This window comes from Plecotus auritus (genome assembly GCF_963455305.1).
Source record: "Plecotus auritus genome assembly, chromosome: 11".
Taxonomy (NCBI): domain Eukaryota; kingdom Metazoa; phylum Chordata; class Mammalia; order Chiroptera; family Vespertilionidae; genus Plecotus; species Plecotus auritus.
The window spans coordinates 31,989,740-32,013,483 of NC_137777.1; the positions used below are offsets into that span (position 1 = coordinate 31,989,740).

At 43.0% G+C, this 23,744-nt stretch overlaps 1 protein-coding gene across 3 annotated transcripts in view; it reads left to right on the forward strand.

Moving 5' to 3' along the window:
- The window catches only part of FAM110B (family with sequence similarity 110 member B), a 125,715-nt gene that overhangs the window by 23,890 nt on the left and 78,081 nt on the right, over positions 1–23,744 (forward strand). Inside the window, exon 3 of one of the 3 annotated variants that reach the window (XM_080646451.1) lies at positions 22,089–22,138. The exons of the other annotated variants lie outside the window; for them this stretch is intronic. The gene's annotated coding sequence lies outside the window, so the exon portion shown is untranslated. The remainder of the gene's footprint in view (positions 1–22,088; positions 22,139–23,744) is intronic. 3 annotated transcript variants of the gene reach the window in all.

Below are 23,744 nucleotides of genomic sequence, written 5' to 3' on the forward strand. Positions count from 1 at the left end.
CCTGGCTGGGCTAATTCATAAAAGCATTGGTGTGATTGACTCTTGGAACGAATAGAAGAGTATGTAGTCCTATATAGTTCTTTCATTCTTTTTGGTGTCCACTTTTTAAATAAAAGGGCACTTTTTTCTTGGCTTTTTATGAAATTTTAAAACTAACTTAAGAATAAGGATAATTAACACTAGAATATATTAGCCCTACATGATCACAATATATATGTGTAATTATTTTGGTCTCTCTCATTAGATAATGCCTTTCTTTCATCATTCTTAAATGTGAAGTATACTGAAGTATTATCACCCATGCTATATGGCTATTCTAAAACTATAAAGCTGAAATTTACTAACACTTGATTCTATTATATCTAAATTAAATAAGGCTTACACAAAAACTTTGACATTCTTTTCCCTCTAGTTTGAACCAAAAGCACATTTGAATTTTTGATGCTTTAGAAAATTTCTTACCATTTGTTTTACGCATTTGTTGTTGTTTTATACATTTGAAACAAATGACATTACTTGCTTGAGAAAATCTTTTAAAGAAAAGAGTATATAATTGAAGTGACTGAGTCACCTTAAAAAGTGAATGTCTTTGAGCCCTTCTGGCAATAGAGCCTGTCTTGTTATCTTTGCACCCGTGTCTGGCATTGGGAACGCTCAGTGAAGATGGAAACTAAATTAAAAATGCAGCAAGAGCATTGGAGAACTGAACACGCCTTTGTTAGAATGCTGAGAATATGATGACTTTGCAAATGTGCCTTTAGTATTACTGCAACACAGTTTAAACTATAAATAAAGACATTTGTGTGGGGGTGATCTTTTGTGTGTGTTTGAATGCAGTTCTTGTTCTTTCTATCCTCAGTTTAGGATGCTGATGGCCTGGAGTCTCCCTCTTCTTGCCTCTGTCCCCACTCCCTGTACCCCCCCCCACACACACACCCTCCTTCCCTGTCTACCTTCCCTCCTCCCTGCCACCTCCTGCCTCCTTTTGAGGTGGACCTTGAGCACGTTGTGGTCTGTCCCTGCTCTCAGAGCCTTCCTGTGCAGGGGCTGGACTACTTCTTGGGAGGTCCTGATGAGAATTCGAGCTAACAGCAGCAACCAGCATTGAGCAATAATGCACTACCCCTGCCCTTTCTGCTGCTGTGCTTGTGTTCTGGTAGACCCCATCCATGCATTACCAGTACACACCCCGGGGAGGGAGCCACCAGCCTTCTGTTGGAATCCCTGGTGGTACATCTCCGATCATGACTTAAATCCACCGCTGAGATGGTTTTATCAATGCTCTTTCTACATTGTTTCTCAGCTAATTTGAGGGAAAAAATTTCTGCCTCTATTAACACCATCACTATATTCTGGCCCAGAACGGTATTATTGTTGCATTTCACAGGAAAGATCCAGTCTCAGGCAGTTTTAATATTCTTCCATCTGCCAATGCTCATTCGTCATGGGAGAAATCTAGCGGACTCCTCAACATGCTTGGTGTTCTTCTCAACGGTAGATATTAGCCTCTTTTTTAAAAAAATATATTTTTATTTATTTCAGAGAGGAAGGGAGAGAAAGAAAGAGAGATAGAAACATCAATGATGAGAGAGAACCATTGATTGGCTGTCTCCTGCACACCCCCATTGGGCATGGAGCCCGCAACCCAGACATGTGCCCTTAACTGGAATTGAACCTGGGACCCCTCAGTCTGCGGGCCGACACTCTATCCACTGAGCCAAACCAGCTAGGGCTTAGCCTCTTTTCATTGATGTGTGTGTGTGTGTGTGTGTGTGTGTGTGTGTGTGTGTGTGTGTGTGAAATTTGCATAACTTTAAAATTTTGACTTGTTATGTGGTTGCAATCAATAGGTTATGATGTGTGTTGAGGTCAAACTAAGTAAAAATAATACAGCTACTTCTCAAAATTGGTAGGAGTGCCAAGTGAAAGTTTCTGAAAACTAGTTTAGTTGCTGCTATGAATGGGATAAATGAGTGGTCTCATCCCCTCATTCTCCCCCACATTCCCCCACCAGACGTGACCTTTGATTTACCAGGGGTCCTCAAACTTTTTAAACAGGGGGCCAGTTCACTGTCCCTCAGACCGTTGGAGGGCTGGACTATAGTTTAAAAAAAAAACTATGAACAAATTCCTATGCGCACTGCGGGCCCGGCACGAGTCGGCTGCTAAGCAGGACAGGCAGCGGCACCCGGCGGGCTGGATAAATGTCCTCGGCGGGCCGCATGTGGCCCGTGGGCTGTAGTTTGAGGACGCCTGATTTAAACTCTCACTGAGTTTGCCTCCTTACTTGCTTTTAGTATTGATCTGACCTGAGTACCATCAAAGAGCAAACCATTTAAGCGGGAGTGTGTTTCAATAGGTAGTAATATATAGTTCTTCAAACCCTTCAATGCCCCCAAATTTGAATGTTTCTTCTCTAAGTCATGAATGTCTGTTTTTTAAAATGTATGTAATGTAAACTTAGATTTTTCTAGACTGACTTTCCCTATCGATGTCCGGTCATACTTCTATTTATTTACTTATTTTTACCTTATTTTAATGTTGAAGAAGAAAAACATCTGATGGTATGTTTTCGTTTTTCAAGGCTTTTTGAGACCATTAAGTTATTGATAGACCTTTTGTGTATAAATGACATTAAGGTACAAGTATATTAAGTGGGGTTTTTTTCCAACTTAGTCTATTATCCTAGGCTCTGATTAATCTTCTATAAAGCCTGTTCTAATTGTTACACGTGATTCTTAAAAAAAAAATAATTAGCCCTATTTCGGGATTTTTGTACACAAATGTGTAATTTGGCTTTCCTCCTCTAAAAGGAAATTTGTGTATTTTATTGAATTACAATGTAAGTCACACACTTCAGTCATGAAGGTGAGTTTGTTTTTTAGCAAAGTTTAGTAGCCTTTCTTTTCAGTGAGTCCCGCGCTTGGCCATGTTTTCTGACTTGTTTTCCTAAGTTAATCAGAATTGGAAAATAGACGTTTCTTTTCTCTCTTTCTCATTGTTGTTCAGGCGGCCAAGCCTCATCCTCTTATTTGTTTTTCCTTCTGTCGCTCCACCCACTGCAGGTAGCATTTCATCTCTGAGGCCTTTCTCTGTCTTTGGTCTCTGGCACCTGAACAGATAGGCATCGTCCAGTGGGACACAAGCAGGGACTGTCTGGATCTGAAGTGCTGGGTGAATGGGACCACGTGAATTCTAGATTGTTCTGACCTAGTAACTCTCCCAATTTGTGTTTCTTAATCTTCAAAAGGAGGATAAATGTACCTATTGGAAAGCGTGTCATCTTTGCCTCTCTGAATGACTGCTAATGGCATACAAATGTACTGTAGCCTCTCTTCACTGAAATTCTACATCTGAGGTGTTAGTCACCCTGGATCAGGTGGCAAAGCTGCCACGACTCCCCCTCAACCCCGGGGAGCATTGTTGTTGACTGTTGTCCTTGCTCAGAACTGTGGCGTCTTTTGTGTATGAGAAACATGGAGTGTCTAAGATAGAGATGTAGCAGATTTAACTTTATCTCCTTGATTTGACAGAGGAGAAAATTGAAACGATTTTACAGTTACCTTCATTTCATATATTTATAAGAATGTAGCAAAGCCAAAACCGGTTTGGCTCAGTGGATAGAGCGTCGGCCTGCGGACTGCGGACTGAAGGGTCCCGGGTTCGATTCCGGTCAAGGGCATGTACCTTGGTTGCGGGCACATCCCCAGTGGGAGGTGTGCAGGAGGCAGCTGATCGATGTTTCTCTCTCATCGATGTTTCTAACTATCTACCCCTCTTCCTTCCTCTCTGTAAAAAATCAATAAAATATATTTAAAAAAAAAAGAATGTAGCAAAGATAACTTTTTCTATTGCTATTCTTAATATAGGCATTCTTTGTGTAATGAAAATATTTAAGGAAAGTAGCTAGCACCTTAAATCACATTAAAAGTGATCAGCCTGCAGTACCCACCCCAGCAAGGGACAGATGTGCTTCATCTGAGACCTGTAGGAGCAGAGCTGGCATTCCTAAGCGGCCATGTGTTTGCATTTGCTCATTTAATAGTTCACTTGCCAGATGTGCCCTGGGCATTCTCAGCACCTTCTGAAAAGGCCAGGCTCCTGCCTCGGAGAGTCACAGTCTGGGTTTAGGAAAGGGTGTTTCACACCCCATGCCCTGTGGAGGTAATTCTGCCCTGTGCCCTCTGGTGCCCGGGATTAAGTGACAGTTAACCTGGCTCTGCTGGCAGTCCCAGGGCCCCGCCCCACTGGCCCTGCTTGGGGACAGGAGACAAACCCTGAGTCAGCCTCACTCTGAGAATATGGGGGGATTGGCTCCCTGTGAGAGCCTCCTGTGTGGGCCATGCTAGAAATGCAGAGCGTTTAGGTCACCATTAATTGGGCTGGAAGAGTGAATGCAATGTGTTCTTTGCTGGTTGACAGAGGGGGACCGGCAACCCTGAAGAAGCACAGGCCACATTCCAGGGAGCAGGGCCTTTGTCACCAGCTCCATTTTCTCTTTGTCCCCTTCCACCTGCTAGCCACCCCTGTAGAGTCTCCTTCGCAGGGGATCACATTGAATCGACATGGTCATAGTAATTTCGTAAGTTGTCGCCGTAAAAGGCTGTGTTAGGAGTCTGTCGGTGTGTGGGACAGTGGGACGTGTAGTAGGAAGTTCAGAGTTCAGTGCCCGCTCTGCTAGTGGACTGAGTCACCGAGAGGGAAGTCAGCCTCCTTGCCTGAAGGTCACCTCTTCTTGGACTCACTGTACCCACCTTAGCTCTCTTTGGGTGATCTCCTTTTCCCCCTGCAAAACATTTACCTTTCAATTAGGGCATGAATTGTTCTTTCCAAAAGCGAATTCTGCTGTGTTCAGTGACAGTGTATTTATTGAGCCGAACAAAGTGAAGCAAAAGCAGTTTGCTCTTCTCTGAGCATTTCATTTGACCACACCTGAAATAATGTGCGCAAAGAGACACCGACATTCACTTACGTAGAGATCTTTGAGCTCCTGGATGGTCTTTTCCTTTGTCAGGACCACTTTGTTTATACTTTGCTTTTTTATCCTCGCCTGAGGATATATGTTCATTGATTTTAGGGAGCGGGGGAGAGAGAGAGAGAGAGAGAGAGAGAGAGAGAGAGAGAGAGAGAGAGAGAGAGAGAGAGAGAGAAACGTTGATGTAAGAGAGAAACATCAGTCAGTTGCCTTCCCTATGTTCCCCTCCTGGGGATTGAATCCACAACCTAGGTGTGTGCCCTGACGGGGAATCAAACCAGCAACCTTTTGATGTACAGGTTGATGCTCCAACCAACTGAGACACCCTGTCCAAGGCTGTCCTCGTTTTAATAAGCCCTGAAATTTTCACTTATAGTTTTTCTTTCTCTACTATCATTTCAGCAACCTTGTTGGCATATGACAGTCATTGGTGAAAAAAAATTTAGTAACAAGGACATGTGTGTGTGTGTGTGTGTGTGTGTGTTATTAAGCAGGGGTTTAGAAATGGGAAAATCTTAATTGCTAGGGTGCATCACTGAAACTTAAACATGTGAATAAACATTAAGTGGGAATGTTCATTCTGGCAAGAACTACGCCCACCCTTTTAATTTAAAGCGTGATGTTGTTTACCACTCGTCTAGTTTACTCTTTTTACCAAAACTTAAACCATCCTATCATGATTATATATTTTCATGTACATAAATTATGTGTACTGTACGTCACTTAACTGTATTTGTGGTGGGTCCCTCTCATAATTGGTTGTGATATTTCAGCCAACACATTAGCAGATATTCTTTCATCTTGATTTGTTATTATTCTATAGCTTCTGCATGTTTGGGGGAAGACACAGCCAGAGGGAATCACAGCAGGTGTATCTTAAGCTGGGGGGTCTTGTTGCCAGGTAGGGAAAGTGAGCGCATTACTTTGGAAGGTGAAATTCACCCACCGTAGTGATCACCAACTGTCACAAACATGTGGCACTGAGGTTTTGTGCTACAGTGATTGTTGAAGGAAGAACTTCGGGTCAACAACACTTCCTGGCGTGAACCATCTGGTAAGTGAGGAGTTCCCTGAGGAGTGTGTGTATCACCACTCTCCCACTTTCAGCTCTAGGGCTCGGTAATCCTGGAGCGAATTTTGGCTTTAAGTCAGGAAGCAGAGGAACAGAACTTGTTTCCTATACCCAGGTCTTTTTTGTGTGAAATAAGCAGGGGTCTAGCTTCCGTACCAAGTCAGATTTGGCTTCAGATAAGCTCTATAAACTCTCCAAGCTGTAGTGTCCTCTTGTTTACCACGAAGAGAAATAGCTTCTGATTTTTCTGTTCCATAAGACATACAGTGTTTGGGTTGACTACTACAATCAAGCCATTAAGTTAAAAACAAGTAACATTGGACCAAAAATAATGCTACTCTTTCTTTTTAGACACCATTTTCTATAGTTGATCCAGGATGTTACACTAATTGCATCTATGATGAAGACATTTAGAAATCACAGATGTTAATTGATTTAAAAATAGAACATATGCATTTTCATTAAGCTGTTGAGGAACAAGGTTTGGGTGCTTTTTCCTGATTTTTCTGGTTAAATTCAATAGTAATGAGGATCGTGGGTAAAATGTTCATGTTATTCAGAGATGACATTGTGTGACCCATTGGGTTTTTGGCTGCTTTTTATACAGATTGTATTGCAAAGTATATTCCTAGTTTATTCAGATTTCTAGTTTACCTGGAATTTTTGCAATACAGATTTTAATTTTGTCCTGTCGGATCTCCCCATCTCACATCTCGAGGCAGGGGAACTCGTTAGGCGATGCTAACACAGCCCCTGAAGAACCTGTAAGGGCTCCTCTGGGCTATTCTGGTTCAGCTGGATAAAGTGTGCCCTGTGTGCCAGGGTTTGCTGGGGCAGGGCTGCGTGCTTTTCTCAGACATAAGACAAAGGTGCCAACAGAGGCCTTGTTTCCTGTGTGTATTTTGTTTGCCACTATCTAAAGGCTAGAATCTTTGTGAAAACCAGTTATCAAATCTCCCCTCCCTGGATCCTTGTATGAGAATTGAAATAGATAAAAAGCATGCTCGTTAACATGCCAGGACTGTTTCTGACTTCTAGCTGTCCCACTTCACATTGCAGAAATAGGCCTTGTTCCTTTCTGCCCCGGAGACTTTGCATGACATGTTCATCTTCATCACACGTACTTCTCCCTCGGGCACCAAGAGCCGGCGCTGTTTGTGCTGAAATGAATGAGATGATTTTCCAAGGTGCAGGTGTAATGCACCAGGGGTTGGCTGATATTTAAAGAACATGAAGAAAAGCAGTAGACATCTCACCAGGGCGAGACCCAAGAGACATTGACATTGATTCCCTTCTAGAATTTTGAAGTCTTATTGATGGCCGGTTATGTCAACTAGAGTTGTTTGTCCACGGGGTGTGTGCCTCCCCCAGGAGGAGAGGCAGCTAGTAAATGTCAGCCCAGGTACTGGCCGCACATGGGCTCAGAGTGCCACGTGCATCAACCCAGGTGGCCCGTTAGGGACGGCCTGTGTCAATAGTCAAAGCACTCAGATGCCAGGGTGTTTGCTTTTTAGGAGTATTACTACAAGTCATGGGTTTTACTTCTGCCAGAAAGTGGCCGTGCATAGCAGTATGGCTTCATGAAGACTTTCTTGTAAGTCAAGAACTTTCATTTTCATTCTGAAATGAATCTCTGGCTAATTCTTAAACCCATGAGGAGTTATTTGATCTCTTTGATTTTCTTACCCCAAACACTAATTCCAAATCTGAACACGCCCATGGTGTTTAATGTTGCAGGCACTGGTCTAACTACATTACCTCATTTCATCCTCATGACAGCTCTGGGTTAGGTTCTGCTGTTATCCCCAGTTTATAGATGAAGAAACTGAGATAGATGAAGAAACTGAGGCATAAAGAAGTGAAATAGCTTGTCCAGAGTCACACTAGGATTTGAATAAGATTTGAATCCAATGAGAACAGCTCTAGAATGCCATTCTCTCCCTCTCTCTCTCTCTCTCTCTCTCTCTCTCTCTCTCTCTCTCTAAGAGAGGAAGGGAGAGAGAAAGAGAGATAGAAACATCAGTGATGGTCTTGAGAGAGAATCATTGATTGGCTGCCTCCTGCACACCCCCTACTGGGGTTTGAGCCAGCAACCCTGGCATGTGCCCTCGACCGGAATTGAACCCGGGACTATTCAGTCCTCAGGCCAATGCTCTACCCACTGAGCCAAACCAGCTAGGGCATAGAATGCCATTCTCTTAACTGCTGTGCTGTCCTGCCTCTCTGAGAGATTCATAGCACGTTTCCTGATTCCTTTGTATTTGGTTTGATGTGTGAATGTGCATGGACCCTGTTATGGAAACTGTTTGCATCAGTGGCTCTGGCTTCTGTCTCTCTGGTACTTGCCTGGTTTGGGGAGCCTGCATGAAACACGTGTCAGTGTTATTTGGGCATTACCCGCTGGAGCAGCGTGGGCTCATACCCACACATCTGAATGCTCAGAGGCACCGTGGCCACTCACATAGACCACTGTGGCGACGATAACATCTCCAAGATTGTGTAGTACGCAGTCTGGACAATTGTGTGCCAGGCCCTTCATAAGCTGACGGGCAGCCTTATGTAGAAAACTTTCATGAACATATGGGCAATTCATATACCGTACCTCTGATAACGGTTCATGCTTTCTTTATGAGCTCACCTAGTGCATTAGAGCGACCTTGCAGGAACTTCATGTGCTAAAACTGTCCATTTGAAAGCAGCAGGTACCAGGCACATAAAGAAACTACTAGGGTTCTAACAGGAATCAAAATAAGTACCTGTACCAATTCCCAATTTAGATGGGCATTAGTTGACTAGACTGTGGCTATTGCACTTACAAAAATAATCAGGTTAGCAATTTTGCAAATTATGGACATCACCCAATAAAATAAAAGACAATGTTAAATATTTCACCTGTCACTTAGCTTCAGGCCAACAAAACTCACCCAGCTGATTTTAGGGATGCCTGGATACAGTTGTAATTAAAATCAGGCAGCGCTTGGAAGTTCTCATGAGACAAGGACAAAATACTGTGTGGATGAATTGAAGCAAAGCCCTCAAACTGCTTTATCAATTAAATATGTTCAATACAAAGTAGATTATATAACATTTGTACTACTTAGTTTTAAGAAATAATGAGTTAATTGGCTAAAATAAAAAGCTATTTTTTAAATCAGCTTTAATTATTTAGAAGTGAAGCTTAATAGTCTGTTAAAGAGTTATTTTAAAAATGAGTGAAGTGAAATTCATTGCAATCTGACAGTAAGTGGGTATGAGGAAGGTCTGTGCCATTGGCATGGCCGCTGCAACGTTTGTGATAGGAGCAGGCGGAGCCCTGGGTCCTCACATTGTGGGCCTCAGAGCCTACCAGCATGGCATTGTCTTTACTGCTGCACAGTGATGACGCTGCACAGTGGCGCCCCCTGTCCCAGACAGCTTAATCACTTTCCCTTGCTGCTGTGTTGCTCTTCAGTTGGAAGGTTGACTAGTAGAGGGATGCCGTGGGCTCTATGAGGGCAGGAAGTTGGGTCTGTCTGTCCAGGGCCCGGAGCAGGGTGAGTCCCAGTGTGTGCTCCATAGCCTCTAATTGAAAGAATTGAACTGTTGACTGCTCTGACTGTGCACACTCTTTACTCAGGAGGCATGGGTCCTGCATGTCTCCATGAACAGCTTTAGTTTACGTGGCACCTTGTAATGCATCGGGCCCATTTTGTACTGTGCCGCTCTGCCACTCAGCCCAGGTTCCTTCCATCTGATGGCCATGTCCATTAGGTGATCACAGTCATTCAAGTTTTATCTAGTGATTGAACTTCAGTGACCACCTATGCAAACCATTGCAGAGTGGGGCACAAGCCAAGGAGTATTTTCATCTTAAGATTGTAATATCAAAAGGCAGACATTCCTTTAAGGTGAATTTTTCCTTCTTTTAGGTAAGAGCACTTTATTAACATAAGAAAAATAAAAAGTGATACTCTTATAGCTAGGTAACCAACTTAACATTATCGGGTTAGCTGTAATTGAATTTTCATATTTTATACAATTAATTGTCAGAACTAATCCTTATTGTATATTAATACACAACTATAGGCTTTCAAATAAAATCCTAATAATTCAGTGTTCTGGGACTTCTAGATTCTCAGAAATTATTTTTACATTTTATGGTCATTCTAAAGAGCGCCCATTTCATAGATGAGGAAACTTAGTCACAAAGAGATTACAGGAGCCCAGACATTAACTGTTAGGTATAAACTGAAGCCTTATAATTCCATGTATGGTGTTCTTTCTGTTATACTATACATACCAAGAATCCTAAAAAGCACACATTAACTAATTCGAGATAACCAGAATGCTGTAGTACAATTTCTTCCTTGCTGATTCATCTTTGAGAATCCCCTTAGAGCAGGTTTTCAGAGAAGGAAATCCGTGTGCACATCTTATCATGGATAAACACACAGGTGTGTGTTCCCAACATCTTACCTTCAGCTTGTATCACCGGCCCATATTCACTTTTCTAAGAAGAGTGATTAATGCCAAGTTAGGCATCCATTAGTTGTGCAGTTTTAAATACTATGTCTGTAGTCTTATTCTATATGGTAGCTATTCTGCCAAATGATGGTGTAGGGGGAGGTTCTGATTTATTGATTGATCAAGGTCCAATTAAATATACAAATGCTAGAGAGAAATTAAAATACACAGGATTATAAGTATGATTGATATTTGTGTATGTGTGTGTGTAACAGATTTATAGAGCTGATGTTGTTGACAGCCATAGTGTTAATATACTTGTAAAGCAGAAGTTGGATGGGAGAGTTATGAAGAGAAAATATCAGTGATGGTAGGGAGCATTTACAAACCATACTGAAATGGTATTCCAGGAGTGAACCTAATTAGGTGGAAAATGGAAGCTCAGTAGATTTCTTTCTTATGAAAACAGTGATGACTATACAAGAAGAACGAGATACTCCAGATGTTTTGGAAGCAGTGACAAGAGCAATCAGCAGGACTTTTAAAGGTGAAATGATTCTTACGCCTTAGTCCAAGAGTCCCAGCCTACCTGTAGGGAAGGCGGCTGGCATCACGGCTGTGTTTGGATAGGAAGCCTGGAGTGAGGTTTGAGGACTAGGAGTGTGTTCATAAATTGTAGCTGTATCTGGGTGTCCCTGGAAGCTGTCATTTTTGTTTCCTCTTTCCATGTCCTCTGTGTCACCCCCAAAGGCCACTGAGCCTGGGCTGTGGTTCTGGGCACTGAGGCCCAGCAGTTGACCAGGGGCAAGGTCAACTCATGAGATTATAATCAATCGTTGGCATCTTCCGCTTTCTCTTTCTCTCTTCTGTTTGAACCGATATTAATCAAGCAGTGGTACTTGTAAGTGTTTGAAGGGGTAATTTCCTATCAAACAGTAACAGAGGGATTCTGTCTTTGTACAGTCTATACTGGTTTTGGTAAATGACTGCTCTCTTGTAAAACTTGAGAGGCTATTTAATGTGTATAATGGTTATGGAGATTTTAGTGTATTTAAAAATAGCTTCTTCATGTAAGAGGTTAGTGTGTTTGGTGACCAACTTGAGAATTTTTTGGGGAAATTGTTTAATGTCAAATTAAGACTTAATTTAAACTTTAGTTTTTTTCTTTTAACTCTCAACTTCTCCAGAATGGTTATTAGCATAAAAGCTTAATGGATTCACATTCTCTAGGAATATATATATATATATATATATATATATATATATATAGTTGAAATTCAGTGTTGATTTTAAATACTTGCTTAATAATCCTTAAACCCAGCCTGGAACTCTAGAAGGCGTAAGCATAGTTCATTATTACAGTCACTCAGCAGAGAAGTGCTTAGCAAACATATTTTGCTGTGGTTTTTCTCTACCTTAGTCCCTTTCCGAAGCACCTGCAAGTTCTTTTTAGGAAAATTATCTGTTCATATTTTGAGGATAAAAATAGAGGCATTTGAATGTTCAGGTTTGGTGGGAGATATTTTGGTGCTGCTGCATATTTTTTATTTTAAAAGGAATATTAATATTGATTCACCAATATTGTTCTTCTTACTCGGCTGAGCCCTGACACTCTCGCTCCCCTAGTGGGTTTTTTCCTTCCTTGCCTCCCACCTCCCATGGATGTGTTCTGCTATCCTGTCCGTGGTCATCCTTGTCCTTCCATTCCCCTCTGCCCTCCCTGGGCTCTCTCTCTTTGCTGTACTTTCTCTGGGATCTTGATCCTGGTTTATATATTAGGGACATTTTCATTCCTTCTTCCCTGACCTCAGCACCTTGTGACTTGCTCTGTTTTCTGTTGTCCTCCTAGGTAAGAGTCTGTCATCTCCCCTCCCTTCCTATGAGGTCCGTCTGAGCAACCACTAGTCTCAGGTTTGGCCATTTGGTCATCCTTCACCAGGGAACATTATCCTCGCACCTAGTGCCAGCTGTGCTTCACCATCGATTATCTCAACATTTATGCCGCTTGCTAGGTCCACTTAACTGATATTCCACTCCAAACTCAAACCCACAGTGTCACAAACAGGTCTCTGAATGTTCCTGCTAAAGCAGCCTCTCTCCTGGCCTTGCTCCTGGAGTACCACTGAGCTTCCATTGCTAAGGAACCATCTTTGGAAAGCCTTGGAGAATCACCTGAAGTCCTGGGCATGCACTCATTAAGTATTTTTGTTCTTTGACTCTCATATTTGCCCTTTCCTGCCCTTCCTACATTCCAAGTGACCTCCCCATCTTCTTTCATCACAGTGTTGTGCAAGCCACCTCTGATTGGTTACTCTGTCCCTCGGGTATTCCCTTTTCAGTCCACCCTGAATGTTGCCTATCAGTGACTCTTGATGAAATATTCTCTTCATGCTCCCTTGACTCTTCAAATCATTTTACCTACTCCCGAGATTGGTGGTGGGGCGTAGGTAAAGGGCCCAGATGTGGAAGGTGCTCATCTTCTTCCACAGTCAAGTTCGAATGACCTTTCCAGCCGTTACTGCTCTCCTTGGAACCCCTCTTCTCAGCTATATTGATGATCTACTTGAGATCTTGGATGCCTTCTGAAAACCCCATTCATTTCCTTTGCTCACACCATTACTTAAAGTTCCTACCCCCTTTTCTTCACTTAGCCAAGTAATGGTAATACCTGCCACTGATGAACTGTGTGCTCTGTGCCTGGCAAAATGCTAATGAGCATAGCATATTCCTATCACTTAATCCTCACTCAACCCTATACTGTTCTGTTGGCCTCGTTCTCTTATCATTCTTCTATAGGTGGTCTCCGGTACCTGCTTCATGAGGGTCTAGTGAGAATTAAATGAGATGGTTCCTAACAAGCCTGTAGACCAGTGCCAGCAAAGGGGCTGCTTCGTCTTTAGACTTTTGTTTGTATGTGGGAATAAATGGTTACTCATTAGTTATTAAGTTAATCTTAATAACTAAAAAAAAAGTTAGTAAAATTTGATATTCATGAACTGAAAAGACCCCGTTACTAATTAAAGGGTGTGCTCCACTTGGGTCTCCTGAGTCCCCTGTGCAATGTCCAGCAGCGCAGCCCTGGAGGACCCTGTTGCCAGGTGGACAAAGCCCTCAGCGGGGCATCACCTAGTGGTTGTGTTCAGCTACTGCCCATCTTGTGTTGCTTCATGCCTTTGCAGAAGGGTTGCCGCCGTGCAGGGTTTGCACATTGTGAAGCTCTCCTGGTCTCTGTTCAGTGTGAAGAAGGTAGGCTGTCCTCCTCTCTCTTACAAGTGGACCGTTGCCCATCCAGCGTGGCTCAGTGGTTGAGCGTCGACCTATGAAGCAAGAGGTCACAGTTTGATTCCAGTTTGGGGCACATGCCTAGGTAGCAGGCTCGATCCCCAGAAGGGGGCATGCAGGAGGCAGCTGGTCAATGATTCTCTCTCATCATTGATGTTTCTATCTGTCTCTCCCTCCCCCTTCCTCTCTCTGAAATCAATAAAAGTATATTGGAAAAAAAAAGAAAATGGACCACAGTCGGGAAAACAGAAGTGTCATCTCATGTCTCTTAAAAGACAAGCTCTAACTCCAATATACAGTGTTGTTTTAAGATCTCACAGTTTTAAATTATGAATGAGGATTATTTTTATTGTTTCATTCTTAACAGTGGTAAAAAAAACACAAACCTGTAATATAAAATTTACTATCTTAATAATTTCTAAGTGTACAATTCTCAGTGGTGTTTTGTTATTGTTTTATATTATTGCTTTTTAATTTTTTGTGTTTATGAGCCATATCTCTACAGCTGATCTGTAAACTACTTAAGGGCTTGGGCCAGGTCTTGTTCATTTCACTGCATTCAATCAATACGTTCATTATGTGCCAAGTACTATGTTTTGCATCCCTGACTTCGTCTAGCACACAGCAAATGTCAAACCTTTGATGACTAAGTTTAGGACATTTTTATTAGGAATAATTTTAGTGGTGGAATTTTTAAATGGCTTGTGTGAGAAGCCACAGTTCTTTTAAAATAAATTCCAAATAAGCTTTATCATGGGGAATTTTCTCAATTAAGAAAAAGCCATTGTAGGGTGATGGGGATTAAGATTTGATTTTCACTCCCTCCCAGCAGGACTGGTATGATAGATACTGTGTGTGTGTGTGTGTATGTGTGCACGCACACGCATGCACACACTTAAACTGTAAGATTCGGTATTTTCTATTTTAACCAAGAATCTCCCCAAGAATATAATTATTGTCATTTTATATTGCTGGGTTAGGAATGAAAGGTTTAGTATTTGATTTCGGTCCCAAACTCTCATATACTCTATTCTTTTTGTGGGAATATAGCTGTCTGGTTTTAATATAGCTTTGTATTTGGGGAATTTTAGAAGTTAGGGGACACTATAATGTATTCCTCGATGATCAAATTTTGGTTGTACTGAGGGTATCAGAGATGTTTAAACTTAATTGTGATGGATTAAGATTATCAACCACCTTTCATATTTAAATAGACTATGGATAGAAGTATATCATAAGAAAACTAGTTTTCTTTAATAAAAGAATATAGTTGATCATAGTCCTTAGGGACCCAATAAATGTAAGAACTGCCCTTAATTTGGTCAGATGTTTCTGTTTAACTTGTAATAATCTTGGATGAATGTATGGATGGATGGACAAACAGATGGATGGAGAGAAACACTTTCTTAATTGATCTTCAGCGCCATCACACCAAACATGTTGTAATTCCTAGGCTACACTGCATCTTATTCATTACACATATCACTAATACTGTACTGGTTGAAATTGCTTATTTCAATTCTTAATTGGCTTGTTCCTCTCAATAGCCTGTGGGCTGGGAATCGGGAATGACTTGTGTTTCTGTTTTTAGTACCTAGCAGAGGTCCTGGCAGGAAGTAGAAATGAAACACATGTCTATAAATTGAAATAGTAGCAGGATTGCTTATAAAAGCAAAGTGAGATGCAGAATATTTGTATTTTAGCAATTAATGTCTGCTCTTAAGAAAAGCAGTAGGCAAATATCCTCTAATATTTACTTTCCTTGTAATAATATGTAGATGGCATGTTTTTCTTAGCATCCCCTGGGATTACACAACAAGCAGACAGAAAGGATACTCAATGCAGTAGATAACCAATTACTATTTTGATGAATAAAAGATGAACACTTTTCCTAATACATGTCATAGAAACCTAAATAAATTATAATATTGATGTTGCTGTTATCGATGTCAACATTAGCACACTATCCTAGAAAGGCTGATTCCTATTTTTAACATTTCTGAGAAATTCTGCTTGCTTACACGTGATGGTCTTTAGAATGGTCCCAGTCGTTAAAGATATTTATGTTCTGCATGTTCGCAGAGCTCACGAGTTTATAGGGAGGATAGAGACTTCCTGGGAGGCATCCTGAGCTTTTCTTCCTTTTTTCACTTGTTGGTTACCCACTCATGCAAACGAGTACAGTAGATAATGCCGTAAGGGCCTTTTGGGATAATGTTATTTTTATGTGAATGGACTGAGGCTTGGTTTAGAAGGAAGCATATTGGTTTTCTATTGCTGCATGACAAACTTCCACAGAATTCCACAGCCGTTTCTTAGCTCACAGTCCTGGAGGTGACAGGTGGCCAGGATGCTCTGCTCCAGGTCTCACACTCAAGATGTTGGCCAGACTATGTATCTCCCTTGAGCTTTGGGGAAAATCTGTTTCTAAACTCATTGAGGTTTTTGGCAAGACTGAAGTCCCCGTTTCCTGGCTATGGACCAAGGGCTGGCATCAGTTTCTAGATGTTTCTGGAAGCCCTTGCCCTGGGCCTTCTCACAGGCTTTCTCACAGTATCACAGCAGGATCCCTCACCAAATTCCCCGCACTTCTCATTTCTTTGGTTTCTCTTCTGTGACCAGCCAGAGAAAAGTCTCTGCTTTTAAAGGATTTGGGAGATTAAACCAGGCCCCTCAGGGTAATCTCCCTATTTTAAGATTAATGTGCCATATAACATACTTAATCACACGACTGAAGTCTGTTATATTTACTGTCCTGGGATTAGGAAGGGTGCACAGCAGGGCCGTGGGAATTCCTGGGGACCCTGTTAGAATTCTGTTTCCACAGAGAGCTCATCAAGGTGATGGGGAAATGCCACATCTACCTCCAGGTGTACAGTACTTTGACTCTGAGAAGCTGAAGACCATGCTTTATGGACTTTGTTCTCTCTTAATCATACTGGTTTCTGAGGGAAAGAGAAGCAGTCTGTTCTTCGTGTAGAGATATGTTTTTACAGTCAGTAGGGCTTAAGGTTTGGAGTTTGTGGTTTTCATCCATTGATCTGTATTCTTTCATCCAATCATCCAGGGGCCTGGCCCGATGAGGACTGGAATCAAGTGTGCAGTCTTGCAATTAACAGAGAAACCAAACTGCCCCGCGTCAAGGGCTTAATCCAGGTTACGAACTTGACAGAGGGAGACCTATGAACTTGACAAACCAGGCCATAGGGATCCTCCCTGAGTTCATGACCGGAGGAGTGACTTGCCAGAATCACTGTTTTGGGCAGATTAACCTAGAAACTGTATATTTGGTTAGAGGAGAAGCCAGAGACAGAAACCAGCCAGGCATTCAGAAGTGAATGGTCATTTATTAGAAATTAATTGTGTTCCTTGAATTATATTGATAGTGACGGAGCTAGCAAAATAAATGAGAGAGGGGAAGCTTCAACTGGGTGAAAGAGCAAAACAGGCTGCCTTTAGTGACCTGTGATCACCTGAGTAGCATTCGGTTCCCGTTAGAGGAAACCGTGTACGAGCGGTTTCAGGTTCCGTGCAGGCAAACCAGCCATGTGTTTATAGAACTTGCATTTGCAGTGGGGTTGATGAATATTGCTTGAGGTGCATGTACTGTACATTTTTTTTTTTTATCACCTAAAAACATTGCTACCAGAGGCACATGGGATAAAATGGATACCCAATGTGTGTTTTACATGGAGTTGTATTTCACATTTATAGCATTTGGCCTTGCCTGTTCCACTGCCTCTTGCAAGAAGCAATATTCCTTTAAATGATGTGGATAATGGATCTGTAACATTTATTACTTTAGTGATAGGATGTTCATTGCTTTGAATACCATACTTCTTTCTTTGCTTAAATCACCGACCCACTCACCTATTCTTCGTTTCCTTGGAGTCAGTCTTCAAGGGAGTTTGACTTTTATTTCTTATTTCCTTCACTGTTTTAATAATTTTTAAGATAAAACCAACAATCCAACAGTAGAAGTCTTCTGTGAGCCTGGGAAGTGGACAGTGACCATATCTGTTCTCACGTAAGGGTAAAATGCTGGTTTTACAAATTCTCCATGTGGAGTTCTCACCACACAGTTGGCTGATAAAACTATAAATAAACGAAAACTCTATAGCTTTGTTACCATGGGAAAGAGAGCCTTTAGCTTCCTCTTTTGTGACTAAACAGTTCTGCTGCAACACAGCGACAGAAGAAAGAGGTCACAGGACTGGGGATGTGGAGAGGCTGACGTGCTTGAAGCAAACCTACTTAGTGAGTCGTGTATTCATCCAATAAATATTTATTGGTAAACGGCTCTGAGCCAGGAACTGCTTTTCTACTGGCTGGGGAGAGAGCTGTAAACAAAACCTGAAAAAGTTCTGCTCTGGGGAGGCTTATGTTTCAGTGAGATGAAGCAGAACTACGCAAGATAAACACGGTTGCTGTTTCAAGTGATAACAAATCCTAGGGAGGAAAAGGCAGCAGAGATGGGGGGCAGATATATGTGTGTCTGGAGTGACGTGGTGGCATATAGAGCCGTGGCAGGCAGAGTTCTCCGATGTCCCTGTCCTGGATAAGGGGACACTCAGAGCATGTGCCGGTGATGACATCACTGCTGTGATTATTAGGTTCCTTTACATGAGACGTTTAGCTTCATCTCAGCAGGTCCTCCTGCTGGCCTTGAGGAAGGAGCCATGAGAGGGCCACAGCAGGACTGCCAGCTGCCTCTAGGAGATGACGGTGGCCCCTCTCACAGCCAGCAGGAACCCTGGGACTCAGCCCTGCAGCCTCAAGGGACCGCATTCTGCTTTCAGAGGAGAGCCCCGGGCTTCCTAAAGGAGGCTGCCCAGACAACACCTTGACTGCAGCCTTGAGAGACCTTGAGCCCAGGACCCAGCTAAGCCAGGCCTGGCCCTTGATGGGACCTGAGAGATAGTGATGGGTGTGACTTGAAGCTGCAGTTTGTGGCAGTTTGTTGCACAGCAACAGAACACTGATACAGATGGGGGTGGGGGGGTGGGGGCGCTGTGCAGGGAAGGTGTTACTAGAAGGGGATGTTTGGGTCAAGAACACGGGGGAGAATGGAAACCAGGCAGAGGGAGCAGCCCTGAGGCAGAGGGGACCTGAAGGGGCGGGGGAGGGGCAGTCATGCCCTTGGAAGTGAGGTCAGAGAGTTTGCGTGGAACCAGAGTGGGAAGGGCACTGGCTGTTATTTGGGTTTTGACTTTGGCCTTAAGGGAATGAGAAGTCAGGGTTTTGGATTGGGGAGTGACTTGGTCTGACCTTCATTTCGCAGGGTCTCTGTGGCCGATGAGCTAAGACTGGACAAGACCAGTTAGACAGGTGCAATAATTCAGAGCACAGGTGATAGCGGCTTGGGCCAGGGTCCAGCTGTACAGGTGGAGAGCGATGGTCAGGTTCAGGAACTATTTTGAAAGTTCAGTGTATAGAATTTCGTGACAGCTAGGGTATATGATGTGATAGAAAGTGAAACATAAAGAATGATGCCAGGGTTTCTGGCCAGAGCACCTGGAAAGAAGACGCTGACATTAACTGGCAGAGAAAGGTGTGGTGGGGACAAGTTTGGGAGGGAGTTCAGCAGTTCAGTTTTGGATACTTAAGTTTGAGCTGCTGATGACATGCAACTCTAGAGGTCAGGGGAGAAGGTGGACAGGAGACATACATGTGGAAGTCAGTAGCACATTATGGGATCCAGGACCATGAGGTCCCTAAAAGGGTCACCACAGATAGTCAAGAAAAGGGGTTAAGACTCAAACTTTGGTGCTCCAGTAAAATATTTTCAATTATTTTATTTCAATGACATTTATGTTTTATTACTAGAGGCCCAGTGCATGAAATTCGTGCACGGGGTGAGGGGTGTCCCTCAGCCCAGCCTGCACCCTCTCCAATATGGGACCCCTTTCACAATCCAGGACTGCTGGCTCCCAACTGCTCGCCTGCCTGCCTTCCTGATTGCCCCTAACCGCTTCTGCCTGCCAGCCTGATCACCCCCTAACCACTCCCCTGCCAGTCTGATTAATGGCTAACTGCTCCTCTGTCAGCCTGTTTGCCCCTAACTGCCCTCCCTTGCAGTCCTGGTCCCTCCCAACTGCCCTCCCCTGCTGGCCATCTTGTGGTGGCCATCTTGTGTCCGTGTGGGGGCAGCCATCTTGTGTGTTGGAGTGATGGTCAATTTGCATATTCTTTTATTAGATAGGATTAGATAGGATAGAGGCCTGGTGCACGGGTGGGGGCCGGCTGGTTTGCCCTGAAGGGTGTCCCGGATCAGGATGGGGGTTCCCTTGGGGTGTGGGGCGGCCTGGGCGAGGGGCCTGTGGTGGTTTGCAGGCCGGCCACGCCCCCTAGCGACCCAAGCGGAGGCCCTGGTATCTGGAGTATATTTATCTTCTACAGTTGAAACTTTGTAGCCTGGAGCGGAGGCCAAGGCAGGCCAGAGTGGGCAGAAAGCTTGGCTTCCTCCATTTCCAGGGAAACCCAAGCCTCCTGCTTGCTCCGTGGCTGTAGCCATCTTGGTTGGGTTAATTTGCATACTCACTCCTGCTTGGCTGGTGGGCGTGGCTTGTGGTTGTAGCGGAGGCACGGTCAATTTGCATATTACTCTTTTCTTAGATAGGATATGCTTTTGATTTGGCCTGACTTAAAAAAAATGATTTTCTTCCTGGCCAGTGTGGCACAGTGGTTGAGACACAGTTCGATTTCCAGTTAGGGCACATGTATGAGTTTCGGGCTTGATTCCCAGTGGGGCATGCAGGAGGCAGCCAATCAATTATTCTCTCTCATCATTGATGTTTCTATCTCTCTCTCCCTCTCCCTTCCTCTCGGAGATAAATAAAAAATATATTTTAAAAAATGTTTTTCTTTTCCTCTCCAAAACTTCAGCTCACTTAAAATTTTTTTCAATATACAGAATTATATATTGGACCCTGGTTGGTGGGGGAGCAAATCTGGATATGAACCCCCCCCCCCACCTCCTGATGGGAAGATTAGGAGCAGTCAACACCCAGAAGGCCTTATGTCTTCATCCTGAAGGCAAATAGATGTAGAGCCAGAAAAGTATTTATTTATATACCTCCTCCTTGTCCTCACCTTCATTACTGCAGAATCTGTAAACCATCAAGGTGGCTTTTTCAAAATGGGTTTTACATCGGGCCCATGGCCAGCTGGGTTCAGTTTACTGTATTCCTTCAGTTAAACACAACTAGATGGATACACAAGGAGAGGAAGGTGCCCTCAGGATTCAGCAGACAGGAGAGGATGGAACTGCAAAGAACAGAGCAGTGGAGAGTTGGTGAAAGTCCCGTGTGGACGCTTCTGAAATCTACATTTACCCCAGACCCTGGGACCGGTATATATTTGTAACTAGAGGCTTGTGAGAGTGGAGGGAATCATGTCCCTCAAAAGCAAAAGACTCTGCTGCTGTGGACCCATGTTTTTATGTAAGTACTTGCTTTATATAGTAAACTTCTTCCCCAGACTAGTTACATATTTATTCATGTCTTCAAAATTCACAATTATTTCGTAGCCCTTTGTTAGTCCTTTGTTTTTTTTTGTGTGTGTGTTTTTTTTTTCTGGGATGGGTTCTCCATTTTCTACACTACATGATGAGATGATTTCTTTAATATTGAATGGCTACATTCTCCAGGTAGTACCCTTTTTAAAAAGAATCACAGGGATGGTGATATAACATCTTTGGGAACTGAGACATTGCAGCTTCTCTTTTTCCAGAAAGAACTTGAGTGACCACCAGTGGGTGTTTGGGTTTTGAGTGGTTTGCCCTCTGTAATGAAGATGCCAGCCCAAGGCAGTCCTGCTGGCTTATCGCCCAGGACAGTGAGCAGCGGGGTCAAAGAGCAACAACGCTTTCCCGCACGCACCCTGACTGACAGTGTTAGAAGTCCAGCATAACTGTGCACCCTACTTGCCCCCGACCTGCCAGGAGCATTTGCTCAGACCCAGGGCCGGGGTGCTCTGCTAAGGATCTTGGATCAGCAGCTGGATTTGAATACAGTCATTCTTCTCTCACCGCACTACAGCACCTGTTTGTCTTTTTGTTCCTTTCATTTGGGATTGTATTTCTTTTTGGCATTTTAAATAGTTACCGTTCCTGATCTGAAGATTACACTTTAATTCATTGTCCTTAAACTTGTGGACACACAATTCTTTTGTGTCATTTGAGCAGGCTACACCGGCTTTTCTCTACTCCCCTCAGTGTCTTGTGTGTTTTCAAAGCATGGCATTTTGAGTGCCCTTTTGAAGTTGAGTGAAGCAATTGTGCTCTTAAGTGACAGAAGTGGCTTTTTTCTTTTTGAGGTGCCGTGGGCCTGTTGAGATCCAATCCTGGTCAGATGAAGCCATGCCATGTAAGTAGGACACTCTCCTTAGCCTTCTGGAGTCACACAGGGGACATGCTCGCTCTGTCTGTTTCCAGCTGTGATCAGCATGAACACCTGTTACCGTGCTGTGTGCAAAGAAGGATAAACAGCTTCAAATCTTGTTTCATGATAAAAATTAGCAACTTCAGGAAAGTTAAGAAACATTTGCCACATCTAGCACTGGATACAAGGAGTTGCTTTTTATAGGTTGGTTTGGGTTTTGTTTTGTTTTGTTTTGTTTTTTTTTTTGCGCTCTGAAGTATCAGTTTCCAGTATATATTAAAGATAAGATTCTACACTGTTTTAGTCTAGTCTGCATCAGAAGTTGGAAAACTGTGGCCCACGGGCCAAAACCAGCCCACTATCTGTTTTTGTAAATAAAGTTTTATTGGAACACGGCCATGCTCATCTGCTTATGTGTTTGTTGACTGCCTTGTTTCACACTGCAGTGGCAGAGTTGGGATTCTGGCCTGCAAAGCTTAAAATATCCACTCTGGCCTTTTACAAACAAAGTCTGTCAACCTCTTGTCGCAAATATATAACTTCTGTTAAACTAAAAAGTTTCAGTCATAAAATAATATTAGAATAATTCATATCTCTAGATTTTAAAAGTGGCCAGGGCACGTCCATCAAGAAAATAGGCAATGGTTATTTTAATAAATAAAATTTAAATGTTGTTTAGCTTTTTAGTACCATTTCAATTTCTACCGGTTATCAAAATCTATTTAATTTAAGAAATATAATGTATGGGAATGTAAAGTTAAAAGCCTCAAGTCACTCTAAACGAGAGGACTGACATTTCTATGTAAACCTAAGTATTAGGTTGCATTTTCATAGGGCTTGATAACATTTAAAACTAAAATCTTCATGGAGGCATAATTCATATGTCTCCTGAGGTCTCCCTAATAAATCCCCCAAGATGACATGTTTATAGCCTAAAGTGAAGGGTGAATTTACTTTGACTAACATCAAATGAGAACTTAGTTTGCGTAGATTCCTGTGTGTGCATGCGTTTGTGATATTTCGATGCTTTTCTGATAGGTTAATTAAATTTCCATACTGTGGTATAGTTTATTTGAACTGCTCTTTCATTTCCGTAGGCCTGTGCTTGTAACGTGTGTCCCAATGTGACAAGGATGAATCCCTTCTGTCCCAGCGATCTCTCCTCCCCATTCCTGGGGTAATTGCAGGGTATGGCCATGCCACCCTGACCCTGAGAGAACCTTCTCTCCTTGGCTATTTTGTGCTTTGGGGGTTAAGGCAGAACACAGGGCTCAAAGTGAAGAAGCCTACCTTTTCAGTGGGAGCGGTCTGCCCTTCTTTCCTGTCCAGAGCTGGTAAATGAGGGCAGCAGAGGGGTTGTGTCAAATGCTGCAAAATCTAATTACTGCTTGGTTTATAGCTGCAGGCACACCATGGCTGAGGACTGAGTTCATGGCCATGAACACACACCAGCTTCATGGTTCAAAGGCTGGTCTTGGGCTGCCTGGAGGGCTCTGCTCCCCTTTGCTAGCCTCTGCGGTTGGTTGCTGCTCTCCTTGGGGAGAGCAGAGCCCTGGGCAGCCTGGTGAGGGGTCCTAGAGTGCAGGATGCT